The sequence below is a fragment of the Brachycentrus maculatus genome, unplaced genomic scaffold (assembly GCF_059751285.1).
Source record: "Brachycentrus maculatus isolate JH-2025_06_01 unplaced genomic scaffold, ASM5975128v1 h1tg000285l, whole genome shotgun sequence".
NCBI classification, from domain to species: domain Eukaryota; kingdom Metazoa; phylum Arthropoda; class Insecta; order Trichoptera; family Brachycentridae; genus Brachycentrus; species Brachycentrus maculatus.
In genome coordinates, this window is record NW_028281036.1 from 1,753,810 (window position 1) to 1,777,500 (window position 23,691).

The 23,691-nt window shown below is 31.8% G+C and overlaps 1 protein-coding gene across 1 annotated transcript in view; it reads right to left on the bottom strand.

Annotated features, from left to right (window-relative positions):
* The window catches only part of LOC148305156 (uncharacterized), a 131,343-nt gene extending 109,366 nt beyond the window's left edge, over window positions 1–21,977 (bottom strand). The window contains exon 1 of the mRNA XM_088267229.1: window positions 21,632–21,977. The gene's annotated coding sequence lies outside the window, so the exon portion shown is untranslated. The remainder of the gene's footprint in view (window positions 1–21,631) is intronic.
* Between the last annotated feature and the right edge of the window lie 1,714 nt (window positions 21,978–23,691).

A 23,691-nucleotide genomic window follows, 5' to 3' on the forward strand; every position in this document is an offset into this window, starting at 1 on the left:
TCACTTTGAGAATCACTGGGTTTTTCTATAGAGATCAGTAAGGTGTTACGTTTTTCATCTGGTTTATACGGAAGGCGTCATCTCATTTACATGGAAATGTTTCAATATGTATCCGAAATGCGCAAACGATGTGTCACGAAAACATTGTCAAGCCAGCTTACGTATGAGATACCCTTGGGCCTCGTATAACACGGTTTTGTATAAAACGGACGTATAAATTGTGGCATATTTTTTGCATACACGTGTATTGTACACGCTTTTTATAACACGGTTTTAGAAAAATAAATGAATTAAATTAAATGTTATTTAAAAAAAAAGTTTTTAAAATTTTGTCCGCCTCCGTAGTGTAATGGTCTATTGTTTCCGAAACTAGTCGTGTGAAATGAAATAAAAATCAATGTGTAGTCTAATACAAGTGTTTAATTTTTACTCATAATATAACCAGATATGCAAAAAATTCATTAAAAAATCCATAAACAGAGCATAAACAAGATAATTAATTGCCTGATGTAACGATAAGTACAAGACAACACGTGGATATGAGCACAAACAAAAAATCTATGTAGAAAACGTTAGTTTATTACTTGTACGATATTGTCTATGCGTCAGCTGTCAAAATGTCACCAAGTTGATCCAATTTATTTTTAGAACCGGGGTTTTACGCGGAAGAGAATGAATTTAATTTCAATCAGGCGTGGATAGGTTTTTTTTTATAGTAGGGGAGAATCCTCTACTAACGGGTGAACTAAACGTTATTATGATTTGGGGTAAAAAAGTGTAAATTAAAAAAGTACTAAGAGTTAAGTGTATAAATAACGGGTCTAATTATAGGCTTTGTAAAAAATCATGTTTTGTAGTGTCTCACAGTATATGAAATTATTTGGCAAGAATCTTCCATCCATTTAAAAATCAGGATAAAACAAACCTTACCTAAATCGACCATAGATACTGCCGAGAGCTTATACATGAAATAACGAACGTATCAATTTAATGATATACAAGTATATATATATATATATATATATATATATATATATATATATATATATATATATATGTATATATATATATATATATAAATATATATATATATAGATATATATATATATACATATATATATATATATAAATATATATATATATATATATATATATATATATATATATATATATATATATATATATATATATATGTATATATTTATATACATATATATATATATATATATATATATATATATATATATATATATATATATATATATATTTATATATATATATATATATATAGATATATATATATATATATATATATATATATATATATATATATATATATATATATATATATATATATATATATATATATATATATATATATATATATATATATATATATATATATATATATATATATATATATATATATATATATATATATATATATATATATATATATATATATATATATATGTACATATACATAAATACATATATAAATATGTATATATTTCGGAAAATAGGAGTAGTGTGCTTGTCAATCATGGATAGAAAGGTGAATGTTGGACGCGTATAATGTGATCTCTTGAACCAGCCTAAGCGCTGTAAATGCTATGTTGAGATGCTAAAATACGTTTTTAAAGTTAATATTTTTGGATAGTTATGAATATTCGAGTTCAAAGCTCAGAAAGCACTATCAAACATTTTTATTCTATTATTTGTACTTCTCAAATAAATTAAACACAATAAATAAATAAATGAATTAAGAAATCTGGTAATAAAAGGTGAAATAATAAAAAAAATGTTTGAGTACTTTATTGTTACTAAAAATGGACGCAGCAAAATGAATTTATTAAAAAAAGCAGGGGAAAATATAAATTTTAGTAAATATCATGGATGGTGAGGGTGTTACTATGGGAAGTTTACTTGACCTAGCATCTCAATTGCCGGTCTGCCCTAATTTAGAAACCGTTTCACCATGGGAAGTTAAAGCCATGTAATTTTCTATGAAAATGATAATAAATCCTAATGATGGTTAACAAAAGTGTTTCATATTGGAGCTTGAAAATAGGAAATAATTGGATAAGTTGTTTACGTAATACAATACTAGCTAATGAATTCACTAGGGCCGATTGAAAAGTATTGTAACGATTTGATTATGTCTTGTTCACTCCTTACGACAGTATGGCATTGTTTGATAAGGGGAACTTATAGCATCGCCTTGAATCCTTTTAAAACTGTTGAAGGAACAATTATCAAAGTCATTTTAAAAGAAAAAAACCTCTCCAACAAATTTATATTTTCAACAATCCAAGTCTCAGAAATTGCTGTTTTTTAGAAACCATTTTAAAAAAACAGCATTTTTTTTATCTTGCATTTATATTGATAACAAAAATGAAAGCAGCAATTTAAAGTCCAGAAAAAAATCTGTAGTTATTTAATCTAGTCGTGTCTACATTGACAAACACAAAAGTGGTCTTATACAAGTGTTTTATTTTTATATAAAAAAAATCATTCTGATCTTGGTATTTTTAACATACTTCAACTTATCAATTGGCCCATGTTTAAAAACCATACACGTGTAAGGATGTTTATTTATCAAGAAAATTACAGATGTCAATCAAATGTATTACAGAAATGATTTATTTTATTTTTGTTTTTTTTTTTAATGTGAATTATTAGTAAGTAGTAAAAAAATAACACGTGAGTTTCTCCAGCCTACTAATACTACTGCTTTCATCTCGCCGCTTCCCCGCAGGGGTAGGCAGAGATAAAAGAAGGCCACATCACTCTGTCTTTGCAAACATTCCTCGCATCTCAAGACGCTTACCTTTAAAAATTTAAGCCTTTTAAAATTTTATCGATAATGCTTATATCAGCATTGCATTCATTACTTATTTCACCATTCGAACATTATATAATACATCGTTTTGCCGCACGTTTGTGAGAGAGACCCCACTACAACTGCATCCTAATTCATGTCGGGTTGTGGTCCCGTGGTTAGTGTCGCGGACCCTTGAGTCAGAGTTTTTCGGTTCGAACCCACTTTACCACAATTTCATATACATTTCTTATAATGAGCCACTTATGCTCACAGAAATAGTATGAAATTGAAGTATTTTTGTAAATAGTAAAAACGCAAATACATGTTTTTCTTTTTTAAATAAAAAACATATGTATTGAACTGAATTTGATATAAATCCTTGTACATAAATAATAGAAAAGGAGAATTATCTTAGGCAACTTATAAACATAATTTAAAAAGTCCTGAGTGGTAGTAAAAACATATTAGAGTGAAAAAAATACTTGGGAATCGAACCCAGTTCGGTACCCAAAAGTGGTACCACTACGCTATGACATTTGTGGTAGGATGACGTCACTTCGCGACGCCGACGTTGTACCACTACAAGCGTCGTGACGCACATACGAGACCACCCAATCGTGATGTATTTCTACACCCAACACGGGGTCTTGTTAGAGCGCATATTAATTGACATTATTATCCAGATTGATCGATGGATTTTCCCTTTTAGCTGTGACATAGAGATAGACCAATGTAAATTTTAGTCCAAAACGACAATAATATATTTTTGAATATTTTGGTATAAATTTGGTATATCCTTAATTGAGTACAATCAATTAACATTGAGCATAAATTCCTCTCTAAGCACAAGAGCTCAGTCTCATTTTTGGAGATGCACAGCTTTACTAGTAAAATATATTTTATAAGTGGAAATATTTAGTAAATTAATTCATGTATTATTGTTTTAACAATAATAAATATTATATATATATATATATATATATATATATATATATATATATATATATATATATATATATATATATATATATATATATATATATATATATATATATAATATTAAGTAAGGTGTGTAGAGATTGGAAATATTAATCGAATGAGTGAAGAAAGTAAAAAACGGTAAAACAATTTTTATAGGCAAATATAGTCCGATTAAGTTTTTCAAATACGTGATTGTCGTCAGGTCAGGAGTGGGAATAATCAGTGGGTACGTCTAAGGCGATGCATGAACGTGGAAGAGGCGAAGACTGTTCGGAAAGACAGATTTGTGGGGTGTTCTATTATCTGCCTACCTCAGCGGAGAGGCGCCGTAATGGTAAGTTAGTTTATTTTTATATTAGCTGTAGGTAATGTAAAACATTCATCTTAAACTCAACTTATTCTCCTAGTTATTATTATTTTAAAATCAAAATATGAATTGGATAACGTGAAATTTACGTGAATATAATAGATTAAATGAAAGACATGCATCGCACATTTTGAAGTGTGCGGGGAAAAAATGTTCATACTCTTGTACTTCTTATCTATGTTGTTATAAATATCAGAAAAAGTGTAATAAAAGTGAAGCAGAAATGAAGAATCTGAGGAGCATATCTGGCAAGAGTCTACGAGATGGAATAAGGAACACCAAGATAACAGAAATACAAGGGAAGGCAACGAAGAAGAGAATGGAACCATCCAGACTCCCCCACATTACATTGAACAGCTAACCTCAAGGCAGACGATTCCCGGCAGATCAAAAGAGCTGGGATTCGACATTACAGGAGGCTTATCCCTCTTAAAAACAGGCCACAAGACCAATATAAAGAAGGAGAATGAAAAAAAGTAGTGGTTGTTATATAATAATACAGGAACGCAATTTCTTGACATCGATTCGTATTCGTTCTGAGAACTATTTAATCTATCACGTTCAAACTAGATTGGGCTATCAAGCGCTTCTATGTCTATCCATCCTATTTGTGACTAAGTTTGTGTACACAATACGAATTTATCACTATAAACAATAATTTCAAGTCAATGCCTCTCTACATATTAACGACATTGTTCTGGAATGGCGACTTGCCCTTATTACCTAGAAATAATGCGTAGTTTGAGTGAATGCGTTGATAATCAATATGGATATTACAACATTTTGAATGTGTGCAAATACTTGTCCATAAATCTGGATCGAAATGGCGCTATATAAATTATCCAAATTAGTTATTATCATTATCTCCATATAATAATATTTTAATTTTATTTATTTAATATAGTTTAAAAAAACACTCCTTTCAATAACGTCATACATAAAAAACCGTAAATTTTCAGTTATGCTTGTTTTCGGAATGCCCAGAAAATGTACTACAGTATCTACTCAATGAATTAGGGCCACCCATTATTTTTTTGAATACTCTGAAATCTTTTGGATTATTATATTTATTTTGCATAAATACTTTAAGTTTTCTATTGACATCTAATATCATGTATATTACCTTCAATAATATGTAAAATATACCTGGATTATTTAAGCCTTTACAAAATTTCAAACCCTTTTTCTGAGAAAGGTCCCTAATTAGCACAGGTAGACAGATAGTTGAAAGTTCAAAAAATAGTCCTATCTCATTTATTAGTGAAGTTTCTTGAGTTCTGGTTGTTGTTTTGTTCAGAGAGGTTATATAGTTATCGTGTCTTGTGAAAAAAACTTAATTTTTAATTTTAGTTCATAAAGTATAATTTTTTTTTGTAAACACAAGTGTTTTTTTTGAAAAGGACAAAATGGGAAAAATTAAAGACATTTCTGAGGAAAAAAAGTCTAGTGTTATAATGCTACTGAAATTAGGAATACTATCTAATAGAGAAATTTCAAAAAAGGAAAACGTTTCTCGTCAAACAGTGGACAGAATTTCAAAATCAATAAAAAATCAGTCACCCGCCACCAGCAATCGGCGAAAGAACTGTCGTAGGATTAGAAAAACAACACCGAGGACTGATCGAAAAATCTTTCAAAGTGCCTTAGAAAACCGTAGTGCATCAGCAAAAACATTAAAAATAAAATTGGAAGAAGAGGGTATAAATATATCGGTATCAACACTGAGGCGACGTCTTTACGAAGTAAATCTGAAATGCAGGCGCCCTATAAAAGTACCAAAATTGACACCACGAATGAAAGCGGATCGATTAAAATGGGCCAGGCTATATCGAAATTACTCGGTAGATGATTGGAAAAAGGTATTTATTTAAATTGAATTTTCAACATATCATTTTAGTAAATAAACTTATATATTTGAATTAAACTTAAATTTTCATTATTTTTCAGGTCATCTTTAGTGATGAGTGCCGGTTAGAAGCCGTGACAGAGAGCCGTCGATGCGTCAGGAGAACACCAATGGAACGTTACAATGAGGCCTGTGTGGTAAAAGTTATCAAACACCCCCCTGCAACAATGATATGGTCATGTATTATTAATAATTTACCTGGGCCGTTGTTTTTCGTGGAAGGAACAATGAACCAAAATTCCTATAAGCAGGTCCTCGAACGAATTTTAATGCCCTTCTACCATACACTCGACCCAACAGAAAGTCCATACACCTTCATGCAGGATGGGGCACCTTGCAACCGGGCTAAATCAATAATAAAATTTTTGTCTAACAAAAATCTGCCTTTGCTTCCCTGGCCTGGAAATTCTCCGGATTTTAATCCTATAGAAAACGTATGGATCATGTTAAAAAATAAGGTATACTCATTTCCAAATCCGACAGTAGACTGTCTAAAAAAAATATTTAAAAAATTTGGTCAGAAGACGAAGAAATAAAAAACATGATAAAACAGTGCATTTTAAGTATGCCAAAAAGAATTGAGGCAGTTATTTCTGCCAAAGGTGGAAATACTAAATACGAACTATATTTATGTGAAAATATATACATAATTTAAGCGTAATAAAGTGTTCATGTGTAAATAAAATTCAATGTTGTTTTATTCTAGGTTTTCTCTGAGTTATTCCTGTTTGAATTGAGAAATTGCGCGAAATTCTGCGTGGCCCTAATTCATTGAGTAGATACTGTATATCCCAGCAAAAGCGGTATATTTTTAACTTAATATTTAACTGCTACAGGGCAGAAAGTGTTGTTTTTGCATTTTACAAGGTCACTCTTGCGCTTCAGGAACCAGTCCAGGGTAATATTAAATAAATACTACAGTGTAAAATCGCTAATATTTATTTTCACCCCCCTAGGAATCGAAACAGGGACCTCCAGCACGGTAGCTAAACTCGCTGACCATTACACCACGGAGGCGGACAATACAGAGGCATGAAATTAATGATATATATAGGAGTTCCAACGAGAAGTGTGTTTGTCAATCCTTCATGGAATGGTGAATACTGCAATTACTATTAAATATGTAGGTATTATATATTGTCAAGAAATTACTTTAGAAAAATAGCCTGTGTAGGTCGTAAGCCCCGTAAATACCTATACCTTTATGGTCTTCTTCATCTATATTGATACATCTGAAGAAAAATTATGATACGTGTGTGTTCATTCATATGATTTGTAATTAAATAGTCATTTAGGTGATAAGTAAACACATTAAGTATCATAGTGATATTTGATAACGCCAAATAACGTATGCATTACATATGTACATCATGATGGACAAATGTGTATGTTTATAGTACGTGTGCGTGTTTTTTTCCAGCACGTGCGGTCTCTTCCATATGTTAAATGTATCAGAACATACTACAGGGTGACCAAAAGGTGTTTTGAATATTGAAAGCATTAACTTTGTGGATCATATTGATATATTATTTCGAGAAATAAAAATTTATTACTAGTAATAAATTAAACCCTGAAGAGGGCAACAGGTTGTAGCCGAAACTAGTTGGTTAATAAAAATGTGAGTGGATCAGAACACAAAGTATTTTTATTTCTCGAAATAATATGACCAAAAGGTATCTAATATTTTTGAAGTAACTATTTTTTCTTTTTTTTAAGTTTTCTACATGTTTTAATTTAAATAAAGGGAGAAATGTTTGTGTTTTTATTATTTAAACAAATATTTCAATTTCATACTATTTCTGTGAGCCTAGGCGGCTCACTATTAGAAATAGGCATCAAATTGTGGTAGAGTGGGTTCGAACCGAGAAACTCAATCCTAAGAGTCCGCGACACTAACCACGGGACCACATCCGTCACAAATATAAATGTAAATGTAGATTTTAAGAAAACATTTTACCAAGGGGGAATTCGCAAAATTCAATTACACAATGCGGACGGCCACGCCTAAACCTATCAGCGGAAGCTAAACTGGCAGTGCACAACGGAGTCCTGGTTCCAACTCTAATGTATGGAAGTGAAACATGGAGTTGGCAAAAGAAGGATGAAAGTAGACTGAATGCAGTCGAAATGCGATCTCTCAGAAGAATGTGCGACAAAACGATGTATGATAGATGTGCGAATAGTGAAATAAGGAAGGAATGCAAAGCTGAGATAAGCATTATCGATAAAACTAAGAAAGGTGTTTTGAGATGGTTTGGACATGTAGAACGAATGAGTGAGGAAAGAACGGTAAAACAAATTTATGAGGCGAATGTTATTGGGAAAAGAAGCAGAGGAAGACCGAGAAAAACATGGCAGAATCAGGTATGCCAAATACTTGAAAGTGGTCAGGTTAGGAGTCGTAACAATCGGCGGGTATGTATGAGGAGATGCATGAACGTGGAAGAGGCGAAGAATGTTTGCAAGGACAGAGTGGTGTGGCGCTCTATTCTCTCTGCCTACCCCTGCGGAGAAGCGGCGTGATGGTTAGTTAGTTAGTTACTTAGTTAGGACGGCCACGCAAGAGGTCGGTCGTGTCTTCGTGCGGTTTTTCATTGGAATTTGACTTTTTCTTGTCGAAAACCTTTCAATAACTCTTTTTATTAAAACCGTATATTTATTTCGAAGAAAATTTTTTTTTTCAATACTAAAACGATGTTTCAAGCATAAAAAATTAATTGCGCCAAATGTTACCTAGATACCCAGATATCCATATTTACTTACAAATTATTTAAGAATAAAATAACAACTATGTAATTTTTTCCACATGAATTTTATTTGTACAGCAATCGAGTTTCGTCGCATTTGACATCATCAGACTGGTGATGTCGGTTATGATATCACCAGTCTGAAGTCTGATCATGACGGTTATGAATGGTGCACTGACACCATTCAGTCTGTATGATAAAAAAATGACGATCAAGTTAACACTACGGCAATAAAATACAGTGTCAATAGAAATTGGGTAGTGTGGATGTCAATCGTGGGTAGAATGGTGAACGTTACACTCGTATAAAGTAATCACATAAACCAGCCTTTATCTTGCATACATCCGAATAAAATTATCTCTTCTAAAAAAAAACCTTTCCCAATTCAACCATAGATGGCTGCAGTGAACTCACATGTACAGAGGCATGAAATAAATGATATATGTAGGGTTTCCAACAACTTGAGAAGTACGTTTGTCAATCCTTCATGGAATGGTGAATACTGCAATAACTATTTAAAATGTAGATATTATATATTGAAAAAAAAAATACTTTAGAAAAATAGCCTGTGTAGGTCGTAAGCCCTGTAAATACCCATACCTCGATAGTCTTCTTCATCTATATTGAGACATCAATATTATATCTTGAAAAATAATACAAATGTTACCTGGGTTTAAAGAAAATTAAGATGCTGTATATCGGATATCCCGCCTCAAAGAAGAAGACAGTCGGGGTCAGTGTACACAACGCAAGGAAATGATATAATAATCCAGTTTATCCATCTTATCTTTAATGGTAAAGCTATCTCTCTTAGACGCTGATTATCATAATACCAGTATACGAGTACAGTATCTACCTATGCATAAAGGTGAAGCAACTATATTCAATTATGCACTGACCTAAATCTCGACACTCCTTGTCACAATGCAGAACACCACAAAAGCGATGTTTCAATGTCATCCCTACTTGACATCTCAACATAGATGAAGAAGGATACGGAAGTCTGTGTATTTACAAGTTTTACGGCCTGTCATAGCATATCGCTCACTCCTTTCAAGAACATCATAAATAAAAAATCGTCAATTTTCAGTTGTGCATGTTTTCGGAATGCCCAGAAAATGTACTATATCCCAGCAAAAGAAAGATATTTTTAACTTAATATTTACCCGCTACAGGGCAGAAAATGTTGTTTTTGCGTTTTGAAGAAAAGGTATGGTTTAATTATTTTTTTTAAATATACTTAACATTTTTCAAATGGAGAAAACACCTTCAGGTTTTACCTCAAAAGAACTGTTGCACAGTAAAAAGTTCAATAAGTGGCTTGATATTTATTTTTAATACATTGTGTTATATTTTTAAACTTTAAAAACATTCTCCTGCAAAATCAAGTTTTTTGATTTATGACGTTCTTGAAAGCAGTGAGCGATATGTATCATTTACCATTATTAACTTGTGTATAATGTGATCAAAATAGTTTATGATCGGTCTTCAGTAGTCCACCTCTGTAGCGTAATAATCAGCAAGCTCGGCTTCCGTTCTGGACGTCCCGGGATCGATTCCCAGGGGGGGTCAAATAAATATAAATGTTTATTTCACTCAAATATTTTATTCAATATTACCCAGGACTGGTACCTGAAGCAGAGGGCTGATAACCTTTTCTTCATGTGTTTATGATCAAGATAACACTGCGTCTATAGTGTGCAGTGCCCTATGCACCACTGGAGTACGGATAAGGGTTAGAATATGATCGGTCTTAAGCCTTGTCCAAACTTCCACATTCCGATATCTCAATAGACTTCCTCGTCTATGTTGAGACACCAATAAATTTCTCGATATAATTTAGTACGCAATTTGGTATGAAATTTGTGAAATAACATGAAAATTTAGTTTATTTTTTAAATCTCAACAAACATAAAGAAGGATATGGATGTCTGGGTATTTACTGTATTTAGAACTGTATTTACAGGGTTTAGATGTCAAAATTTAAAAATAACTCCCAAGTGGAGAAAATCCATATTTGTGAACAAATATTTAGACACACCCAGAATGTCTTACATTTTGGTGTTGTATTTTCATCGGTTGAAAAGAACATATTTATCTTTTTAAAATAAATATTCAAATTAAAAAAAATAATCACAATTGTATTGGACCACTTCTTTGGATTAATATTTTATTGTATAAACGCGACAAGTTCACAAATATAGTCGTGTTTATATTAATACACCCAAAGAAGTGATCATATACAAACAATTTACATATATTGAAATATGAATTATTCTTTGAAAAAGATTAAGATATGTTTTCTTTAAATTTCTGTCCAGAAAAATCAAGTTTTGCTGAGATTCGACTTTATATCTGGGATGCGTCAAATAAAGTGATAAAATATGTACTTGGTACTAGCGATAGTTCATTCATTACTAACCTAAATATTTACGCAGCTCGTAATGATTTAAAAAATGATATTTCAATATCTTATCAAAACGACTTTTGTACTTTACACTATTATACGAGTATATGTCGCTCACTCCTATCAAGAACGTCATATATCAAAAATCGTAAATTTCCAGTTTTTCAGTTATGTTTACGGAATGCCCAGAAAATGTACTTTATCCCAACAAAAGCGGCATATTTTTAACTTAATATTTACCCGCTACAGGGCAGAAAGTGTTGTTTTTGCGTTTTGAAGAAAATGTATTGTTTAATTATTTTTTTAAATAAACTTCATAGTTAACATTCACGTCATACACACGTGTAACATTCACCAATTCTACCCATTATTGACAACCACACTACTCAAATTCTTGGAAGTTCTATATATATGAACCAATTTAGAAACCTTGTTCATGAATCACTAGAACTTCACTAGAGACATCTATTGGTGAGATGTAAAGAAGCTTTTTATTAAGCAGAAACTCTTATATTAGTATGTGAGATCCGAATCCTGGATTATAATCACACACATGAGAAACGCCAGAAAATACCATTTTCATTTGTTTCACTTGTTTGTGAATGAATTTGTTTCACTTAAGATTTAAATATACACGAAGAATAATATGGAAGTTTAGGTATTTACAGGGCAAATAGTATGTAAAATCAAGAAGAATCTTACATACATTTCATGAAGGTTTCTCAAAATAAAACTTAATAATTTCAACTATAGATAGATGTCGTCGACGAAGTAACATGCTTAAGATTTTTTTTATTCAAGCGTAAACATTACTTTGTGTATCGGAAATTTGTGTATTGTCGTTTTCAATCATGAGTAGTACATAAAGTTATCACTTAAACAAGACGACGATAGGTCGCAGGTCTCAATTTATATATTCTTCCTCATCTATGTTGAGGTATCAATGAAAAATATAGATAAAGTGATCATTTCAATCAGCCAATGTGTCAGATAGATTGATGATAGACTTCATTGTTCCCATCTCAATAAAAACTTCTTCATCGATGTTGAGGTATCTGTGTATCAATAAAATATGTTGATAAAGCGATCATATCAATCAGCCAATGTCAGATAGATTGGCAGACTTCATTATTCACATCTCAATAAAAACTTCTTCATCTATGTTGATATATCAATGAAAAATCTTCACAAAATGATCACCTAAATCAGCCAATGTCGACCCTTTAAATGAAAGGACTCAATATTCTTATCTCAATAAAAAAACATCTTAAGTTGAGATATCAATGAAAAATCTTGATGAAACGATCACTTTAATCAGCCAATGTCAGTCCTTTAAAAGACCTGACTCTAAATATGTTTTATTAAAACTTCATGTACGGAAATGAAATAAGTACATTGGTGAGCTTATTGCAAAAAAAAGCAATGTCTTCCAACCAACCAAAAACGGACTAGTGATATTGATCAAAACGTTTGAAATATAGCTGTTTGCAATCAGAGGGTAGATAGTACTTGAACATTTAAAAAAACATAAATTACTAAAGATGATAATAAGGAAGGCAAAGGAAAAAGGGAGTTTAGGGAAAGAGTTAGAGGAAAAAACTAAGGGGGGAGGTTTGATGAACAGTTAGGATTCTAATCATAAATAAAGTAATATATCTCAGACGATTCTTAAAAGTTATTAAAGAAAGTGCATTTTTTTCAAGGAGAGGTAATTCATTCCATAGTCTGGCCGCTTGGACAGAGAAGGAATTACTGAAAAATGATGTGTGATGTATATATAAAAACATCTTATAATTAAAATGTAACTTTGTTTTAAAATTTATTTTATGATTTTAAAACAAAGTTACATTTTAATTACAAGATGGAAAATCACAAAGTTAGTGCTTCAAAAATAAATGATTTAAAAACATCTTAATATTTGTCGATATGTCATAAAAATTCTTGGTTAAGAAATTATTATTTTAATTAAAATAATACAGAAAAGGGTTTTTTTCCACCTCTGTCAGGCGATTACACATTAGTTACACAGAAGATGCAATGACTTGCATGTTATTTAAATAATTTAAATAACATACTTATAATGTCAGTCTCGGATACAATGTCTAGATAATAAATGACTGTTTGTGGCGAAACGCAATAATGGCAATCAAACTGCATTTGAACGTAATTATCTTCATTCATCAGGCTCATTATTATTATTTATTATTTAAATATAATATTTCAATCGAAGAAGTAACACGCAGAGTACTTCAACCTTATATTATTTATCGATTCGGCATTAACTTTGCGGAAAATAAAAATAAATAAAAACACTTGTATTATATTACTGCGTTGATTATAAAAAATAAAAATAAATAAAAACACTTATATAATATTACTGAATGAGTTTTATCATCATTACACAGTACCAGTTTCGAAAACTACATATCGACGTGCCCTACGTAAAGTGCTCTAACTACATTTTTGTCAATTTTGAGATATTTGGTGTATGTCATCAACAGACGTTATCTACAAGTATAAATAAACAAAAAAAATTATAAAATAAATTACGCCTAGTTTTTAGGCGTATAAGACGGTATCTACATCGAATTTTCGAAATGAACTGAACTCCTAAAACGTTAACTACTTAAATCACTAATATTTATTTACACCCCCTCCCCTGGGAATCGAACCTGGGACCTCCTGCACCGTAGGTAAACACGCTAACCATTACACTACGGCCACAATATCAGAAACACAGAAACACTCCAATCAAAATCAAACATACACCACCTTTGGCCATAGGAATTATGATAATTACGCAATAAAGCTGTAAAACTTGATTCTATTATCCATTAAGTCATAAAATAACGAAACTGAGTATGAAAGAGCTAATAATAATTGCATAACGGAGTTTGGTAGATTTGAAATATATCGCATAATTCGGCCATGTCATCCACGATGCGTTACTCATGATAGACAAATTGAATTAATTCAATTAATTCAATATTAAATACAAATCAATTAATTCAATTAATTCAATATTAAATACAAATCAATTAATTCAATATTAAATTAAATACAATCTTTAACACTCTGGTTAAAGATGTAGAAGAGTCCCGCTCCGGAATACCCCTTCAGACACGTGGAACAGATCAATATCCAGTGTGATATTGTTCAACATAGCGGTAGCTCTTCCTACAGGCATAACCATCGGCAGGTTGATCCTGTATATAGGAATGTGAAACAATCTATGCCGACGCTGTATTAGGTAACTATAGAGAATATAAAGACCAATGCTCCGGATAATTTTAGGGTTATCTATCAAACCGCGCAACAATCGATAAAAACGCGTAATCAAATACAAAACTTGATATGAAACATCATTTTTTTAGATGAAATAAGATGGACGTCTGAGCATCCTAGGGCTTACGACCTGGCATTTAATTGTCTGGCTGTATTGGATAATTGATATAATAATAAATAATAAAATGTTAAATGAAACATGTTTTTTTAAAAATGTGCTCTCGACATATTATTGTAAATAATCGTTTAACTAACTGACTTATCCCAAACGGTTCTCCGCAGGGGTAGGCAGAGAGAAAGGACGCCGCAAATTTGTTATTGCGACAAATCTTCGCCTCTTTCACATTCACGCATCTCCTCATTCATACTCGCTGATTATTCAGACCTCTGACCACATAATTATAATTACTTTATCATGCTAAGTTTTCCTTGGTATTCCTCTGCTTCCATTACCAACCACATCCGCCTCATAAATTTGTTTTATCGTTTATTCTTCATTCGTATGATTTACAAGCCCAAACTATTTCAACACAATTAATAATGATTGTTTAAAAACAAATATTTAAATTCTAATTTTACTTGATAAACATCACTGTTTCAAAAATCTATTGTGACATGTTTTTATGCTGTTGCGGAGAGCTTCGAAAACGTATCACAATAGATTTTTAGAAATAGTGGTATTTACCAACAAAAATTTAATTGAAAAAATTGATAGATATTACCTCAATTAAACTAAATGAAACAATCAAAGTAAATTATAACGATCGAGTTAACACCACAGCAATACGATACAGTGTCCTATGCACCATTAAAGTACGAATCAGGGTCGAAGGTTAGAAAAAAATCCACCCGTGATTTATTATTTTAATGGAAAATCGGCATCTCATTAAAATTTACCATAGGAATGTTTCTATGGAAAAACACGGCATCGATTTACAATAATCATGTATTATAATAATTGCAATTCATTTATGCGAGTGGATTACTTGGATTTGTAAATTTATATAGGAAATAATATGGAATTATCTATTCTCGATATTATTAATATTTTAAGTATTTACTTTGTGGTTAGTCATTTTTACTTATTTAAAAAAAAAGTTAATAATATTAGTATGTAATTACTCAACGAGATTTTAATGTCTACGGGTTTCAAGACGTACTCGTCTCTTCGTCAGGACAATCACTACCACATCATACAAACAATACCCCCCTTCACCACCATAGCGCCATTTACACACTTAAAACTACACAAAATGTTTAACACATGCGATTTTTGGTCGACCCGAAGACCAACATACACTAAAGGTTTCAGCACAAACATGCGTTACGAGGTGAGATTAAACATGGTAGTGATTTTCCTGACGAAGAGACAGGTACGTCTCAACGGTAGAAATAAAAATCTCGGTGAGTGGTTATATACTAATATTATTAACATTAAAAAAAATGTGGAATTGTCAACATTAATAATACCCTGCACTTAAATGTTCGTTTAATCCAGCTTACATTTAAGTATTTGAATTTAGACCATCAACAAACATGGTGTTAAACAGGGATGTGTTATGTCGTATAGGAACACGGTATTTACCAAGTAAAACTTATGTTTAAAATGGATAGATATTACCGCAAAGTGACTGTCGAATCGATTAATGTAAATATTTATACCTGTTACCATTTATTACAGATTTTAGTTAATATTATGCATTAAACGTACATGTGTTTTTACTTATGCTTTATTTATTTAATAAAGTTACAAAAAAATTACAATTAAATTCATTTACTAGACATTTCTACTTTTAACATATCTTATACTAGTTACGCAGTGCCTCTCCAAAAAAGAGACTTAGCTCTTATGCTTGGAGAGGGACTTACACTCAATGTTAATTGTATATACATTTTTCGGTCTTTTTTGAAAGATTTTTATGTTTTTTTAAATACATATTTTCTTTTCATTTAACATGCATAAAAGGAATTTTACTTATTTTTTTAAAGATAAACTTTTTGCTTTTATGTAAAAATTGCAATAATTGGTAAGAGGTAAATATATATAAATATTTTCATTGCAGTCATTTATCCTAACATCTATCCATTTTCAGTGAAAATATACGAGTATTTATGAGATTTTGTCCTAAATTGAGTTTTGTATTAAACTCATTGGAGTATAAAGGTTTGAACATGTAGTTCAATATAGTTTTCGAATAAAAAATATGTACGGAAAATAGTATAGTAGATACTTACAAAATATTGATACAAAAAAATGACCTATATAGAATTCCAATTCAAATTTCATTCATTCATTCAAACCCTTATCCGCACCCCAATGGTGCATAGGGCACTGCATCATATAAACGCAGTGTTATCTTGATCATTAACACATGAAAGAAAGGTGATCAGCCCTCCGCTTCAGGTACCAGTCCAGGGTAATATTGAATAAATATCACAGTGAAAAAATCACTTATATTTATTCGACCCTCCCTGGGAATCGAACCCGGGACCTCCAGTACGGAAGCCGAGCGTGCTGACCATTACACTACGGAGGCGGAGATTTATTCATACTCTAATAAGGAAGGAATGCAAAGCTGAGATAAGCATTATGGATAAAATTAAGAAAGGTGTGTTGAGATGGTTTGGACATGTAGAACGAATGAGTGAGGAAAGAACGGTAAAACAAATTTATGATGCGAATGTTAGCGGGAAAAGAAGCAGAGGAAGACCGAGAAAAACATGGCACGATCAGGTATGCCAAATACTTGAAAGTGGTCAGGTTAGGAGTCGTAACAATCGGCGGGTATGTATGAGGAGATGCATGAACGTGGAAGAGGCGAAGAATGTTTGCAAGGACAGAGTGGTGTGGCGCTCTATTCTCTCTGCCTACCCCTGCGGGGAAGCGGCGTGATGGTTAGTTAGTTAGTTAGTCTAATAAATAGGTTAAAATAATAATAACAAGAGTGTCATTTGCGTTTGCGACATATAAAAATATTATAACTATATCTTTCTTTCATATCATTTATTTCACCGTCAAGTCGGTAAGATTAAAGTATCGCGGAAAATTAATCTCTTTAAATATCATCTCATTTTCGCGTCGGTGGGCTTGTTATATAGATTTGAGTGTTATCGCGGCCAATGTAATACTTTTGAAATGTGATATTTCTTTGAAATAAGAGCGAATAGGCCTTGGCTCCTTTCGAAGGTTCGAATAGTTTGCTTTGTCATGGTTAATTTGATATTCTGCTAGACGCGTGGCATTTAAAAAAAAATCTTCAAACAGATTTAAATATTAATAATTAATTGAACCATATCCGCTCCTTAAGTGGAGCATAGTCCACAAACTGTCTCCAGGCTTTTCTGTCGGCTGCCAAGTCCTTTGCATCCTCCGAAGTCAGATCCGCGTCGCAAAGTTCTGATGAGAACTGCTGACGAATTGTCAGCAGTGGTCGTCCTGGGCGGCGCGAACCTGATGCCTTGTAAAAGAGGCAAGCTTAATTAAGGCTCTCAGGAGGCATGCGGAGTACACGACCAAGCCTACTGAATCGCCTTTTCTTTACGACAGTTGTGACCAAGATAAGCTGCATCCTATGCCTTATCTCTTCATTCCACACAAAGTCAAACCACCGCACGCTTAAAATTTTCCGCAGACATCTGTTCTCAAATCTTAGTACACGGCTGCTCTGGGCCCTTGTAAGATACCATGTATCACAGCCGTATAAGAGAACAGGAGCAATGCAGGCATTGTATAGGCGGCATTTGGTCTTCACTGAGTATAAATCCGATCTTCAGACAGCCTTCATACTGTTAAATGCGGACCATGCGAGTCCTAAGCGCACTCCCAGTTCCTTTTGAAGGCTGCCTTTATTAGATTTAAATATAAAAAAATAAACAAATGTTTTACATAAAATACCATTTATGACATTTTGATATATAGATGAAAAAGAATATGGAAGTCTGGGTACTAACAGGGTTTATAGACCGGTTAAGTGATCACTTTACACACGCGTAACATTCACCATTCTGCCCATGATTGACAACCACACTACTCTATATATATTGATCAATCTCACGACACAGTAGGTATGTATGATTCACAACAGCCATCTATGTTGGTTTGAAAAAAACTTGCTTTTATTAATTTATTACGGATATCATAAATCTCATGACACCTTATGTGTGAGCTCACTGGAGCCATCTATGGATAGATTGGGAAACCTTTTATTTAGCAGAGATCCTTCTATGAAGATGAATGCAGGATCCTGAATATTTCAGCGGGTAGAAGTGGTGAAGATTATTTGCGAATACAGATTGATGTGGCGTTCTATTTTCTCTGCCTGCCCCTGTGGAGAAGTGGCTTACGAATCAGCAAAGCATACAGATCATAATAGACACAATTTATGGTAATATATTATGTGTAGAATTTCAAGATTCAAAACAAAGTGGCACATCAAACAAAACTCAACACATAGGTACCTGTTTTAGTGAGAAGAACATAGAATACAGTGAAACCCCCCATAACAAATCCGAACAAAAAAATATTTGAAAAAGTTTCTCCATTAACGAGTGAAATTTCGCATAACGAAATACAGTGAAAGGGCAAGTCCCTCTTTCACGACATTAACTTGTAAGCCGGGACTTCTGCGCGAGCCAACATAAAAAAACGTTTCGTGTAACGAGTAAGATTCTGGAACAAATTATGCTCGTTATGAGAGGTTCTACTGTATTATGCAATAAAGTTGCACAACCTGCTTTCATCATTTATAAAGTCATTAAAAATGGAAGCTAAATATAAATGAGCTATTCATAAATGGATAATGGAAGTGGGTAGACCTGCAATAAATCGCATCGTATTTGATGTCATCGCAGTCGTATTTGATTGCATGTCAAAAAAAAAAAACAAAAAAAAAGGATTGTAAAATGTGCCCTGGGCACGGAAAAACTTAATGACGGCACATTATTATAGTTTAGTATTTGAAATTATGTGTATGATGAAAAAAAAGAAATAAATAAATTAGACGTTGAAAAAAAATAACTTCCTAATTCGTTTATCGAAAGAATATGTTACGAAATCAATTTAAAGTGCATCACGGCCAAATGGTTTGATAAAAAATATTACGAATAAATTTACACCTACTTATCTAAAAAAATATATAAATCATTGATGTTAAATAGAATTCTTACGAGACAAGGTTATGTTGACAGTAAACAATGACAAAAACTAATAGATTCGGCGTCAAAGAATGACAATTATGTCATTCTTACTTAAGGACAATGGTAGTAATTCAGATTTTTAAATTGATTTGTTTTACGTATAAGGGTACAAAAAACATTATAATTTAATCCATTTTCAAGACATTTCTGCTTTTAACATATCGTCGTTTGGCATGCAATACCGCATTTCGACATTTTTTTTTAAAATGGACTTTTAATGCCATTCGATTCGTTATCCTTTTCTCCGTGTGTATACTCAGAATTATGTTAATATCTCCGTGTGTTCACTATTGTCCGCCTCCGTACTGTAATTGTCAGCACGTTTGGCTACCGTTCTTGAGGTACCGGGTGCGATTCCCAGGGGGGGGAGTAAATAAATATAAGTGATTTTTTACTCTATTCGATATTACATAATGTAGAAGAGACGAAGAATGTTCGCAAAGTGGTGTGGAGCTCAATTTTCTCTGCCTATTTCCGCGGAAATACGTTATGATAGAGAGTTAGTCACTTAAAAAAAATTGAGTTGGTGATGAATTTCACCATTATTAAAACAGTTTTTTTCCTGACAAACATAAGCTCTGAAAAGTTATAAATAAATTTGATAAAGACGGTATAAGATGTGATGAATAATCAATTATTAAAAAAAGGATTTTATTGACTTTATTTTTTACTGAACGTAAGGTTAACTTTTTTGATAAATATAAATATAAATAAATAAAAGGATAATGTGTTTATTGTCAACAATAAAGAGGGTTGAAGGTCTTTGCACCTTATACACATTATAACAATACATCAATAAAATGAAACTTATTGAAGTTTTTAAATATAATATTATTGGTACCTAAAAAAAGAAGGGTGAATGTTCGGTTATCGGGCACTTGACTGAAACCTTTTTTCAGGAAATACTGAAAATAATTTTATGGATTCATAAATCTCGAGTCCAATAATCGGCATTATTTAATAATGACGGTTTTTGGACTCACATATTGGAATTTGATTTTGGTAGAATATACATCGGAATAATATTTTTATATATTTTTTTTAAGTTCATACTTTTCAGTTTTTTTTCATAACCATGTACGAGTTATTTATTTCTAAGTAAAACTTATAATAATGCAAAAAATGGAAATTCGTAAATGCAAAAAAAAATTATGCAAAGAATTAAATTACGTTAAATGTTACCAGCCTATAAAGAAAATTAAGTTGCGTTACATCGATTATTTATTTCTTATTTTTATTTTATTTGTTCGGGAATTATACAGATTAACATTGAAAAATATTTTGAAAAAAAGTTACATTAACATTAATAATAATAAAGCAAATTAAACAATTCCACATTTGTGTTTAAATTAGTTGAACATTCAAACATAAAAAATAATAATTATAATTCTGTCTTAACATAAAAAGTAAACACCAATTTAACACCAGTATAGAGACGTGTGGAGTCTAACTACGAATCATCACAAAGATGAAGAACACCAATTTAACAACATTAAATAAACATAAAAAAATACATTTTTGATATTAAAAGCATTGTTAATTTTAAAGTTTGGTAAGAGTACACTCTCTTTATCATTCATTGTTCACTTTGTGTAATACCACTTTAAACTAATATTACACAAAGTGAACGATGAATGATAAGGAGAGTGTTAGCAAAAAAGTCTTTAAAATTTTTCGAAACAAGCTGAGACTGACCGTAAGAGAAACAAACCAATCATCACAAAGATGAAGAAGAACACCAATTTAACACCATTAGATAAATAGAAAAAAAAATGTATATTAAAAGCATTGTTTACATAGTATGGTAATATTACACTCTCCATATCATATATCGTTCACTTTATGTTATCGTTCACTTTAAACTAGTATTACACAGTGAATGAACGATGAATGATAAGGAGAGTGTTAGAAAAAATACCTTTAAAATTTTCGAGACCATCAAAAAAGAAAACCAATCATCACAAGGTGAACACCAATTCAACACCGTTATTTATAAACAGAAATACCTTAATTTTTTTTCACATTACTTTTTAAATCACACTACTTTTCAGGCCTTCGCGGCTTTCGGTACTCCCTTTTCTTTTGACAGCATAAAAGACAAGGAGTTCGCGATAAATTAGCCGATACGAACTGCCGCCGGGAGTCGAACCGCGACCTCACGAGATGAGAAGCGTTCGACTACTGGTGTGATCACTCTGATCGCGATCGTTGGACCTGAGGTCCTATTAGCCGACACAAGGTCCTTCCTGGATATTGCAATCAAATGAATCAGCCACTGTAACTGACTTAGCCACTGTTTGTCGTGATTGATTTCTACGAATACAGTTAAACCTCTATATAACGGACCAATTGGAGGGAGTGAGTGTCCGTTAACCTTTCCGGGAGTAATATAATTGATGTCTGACTCTTTCTGGAAGTAGGTTTCTTTTCCATGATTTTTTTCGAGGAATCTATGTATTATATTATAAAGATAGAAATTATGTAAAAAGAATAATAAAACACACCATCTTTACATGATTTTTTATTCTTCTTCTTCTTCTTTTTTTTTTGGACTAAGCCCTGTCATTCTCCGGTCCACTCCTGGGAGGTGGAAGACCAGCTATCCCTCCATCGTTTAGGTGGTCTTCCTGGGGGTCTGATCCCGCTTATGCTGCTGTCCGCTGCTATCCTCACCACTCGATCCGAACTCGCTCTTCCCACATGATTTCTCCAGAAAAGTCTTCTTTCTCTTCCCCATCGCACAACATCGCACAACATCAACGCAGATTTTTTATATATTTTTTACAAAATTACATACAAATATCCACAGATGCCATTGCTATAATACCAACAAGTCTACTTTGAGGAAAATTAGCACTGACGTTCATTTACTTCCATACTCCCGGACAGGTTGAAGCTGAAATTCCGTTATATAAAAATAGGACACTCGTCGTGAAGTGACGATGCTATTTGATATCGACACGTATGCTTTCGGTAATCCTGCGTTGAAAAAGAATCAAGTGTTTTTTGCACTTTTGAAGTATGCTGTTTTTTTTACAATCAACTCTTTAAAATTACGAAAATGCGTATAATATAGTTAAACTTCGTTATCTAACATATAGTAATAAAAAAAAATCGGCAACACTTGGATTTAAGCATGTATAATATTTACAGGTTTTTTTTTATTTTTTACATTTAACCGGATTTTTGTCCGTTATATCCGAAGATCGTTAAATAGAGGTCCGTTATATCGAGGTTTGCCTGTAATGAAAGGAAGTACAATTTCTGCGGAGCCGGAGTCTTCCATTGTTTGGCCAGCTCGTGTACTATGGGAATCCCATATTCATTTGACAAACGCCTTGAGCTGAGACAATGTCTAGATATGTATAACATATGTATATGGTGACGTTTTAAAAGATGATTCATTCAATAAAATAGCTCAATACAAATTGATTGTATATATTATTACATTTTTTATTGATTATATAGTTTTAACTTTGTAGAATATCATGATGATTTTGATATTTAATTAAAACACTTCTGTAAGACCACTGTTGAGAACATTAATAAACTACTTCACCATAAAGACTAGTTTCAAGAACATCTGTAGTTCTCGAAACTAGTCGCGTTTACAATTGTTAAAAGGAGAAACAAATAAAAAAATGTTTATGTATATATATATATATATATATATATATATATATATATATATATATATATATATAAATATATATATATATATATATATATATATATATATATATATATATATATATATATATATATAAATATATATATATATATATATATATATATATATATATATATATATATATATATATATATATATATATATATATATATATATATATATATATATATACATACATATATAATTCATGATCACAAAGACATATTTATACTGCAACAAAAGTAAGAAGTGTACTAATACTGACCTTATCCGCACCCAATAGTGCATATGACACTATATTGCTAGTA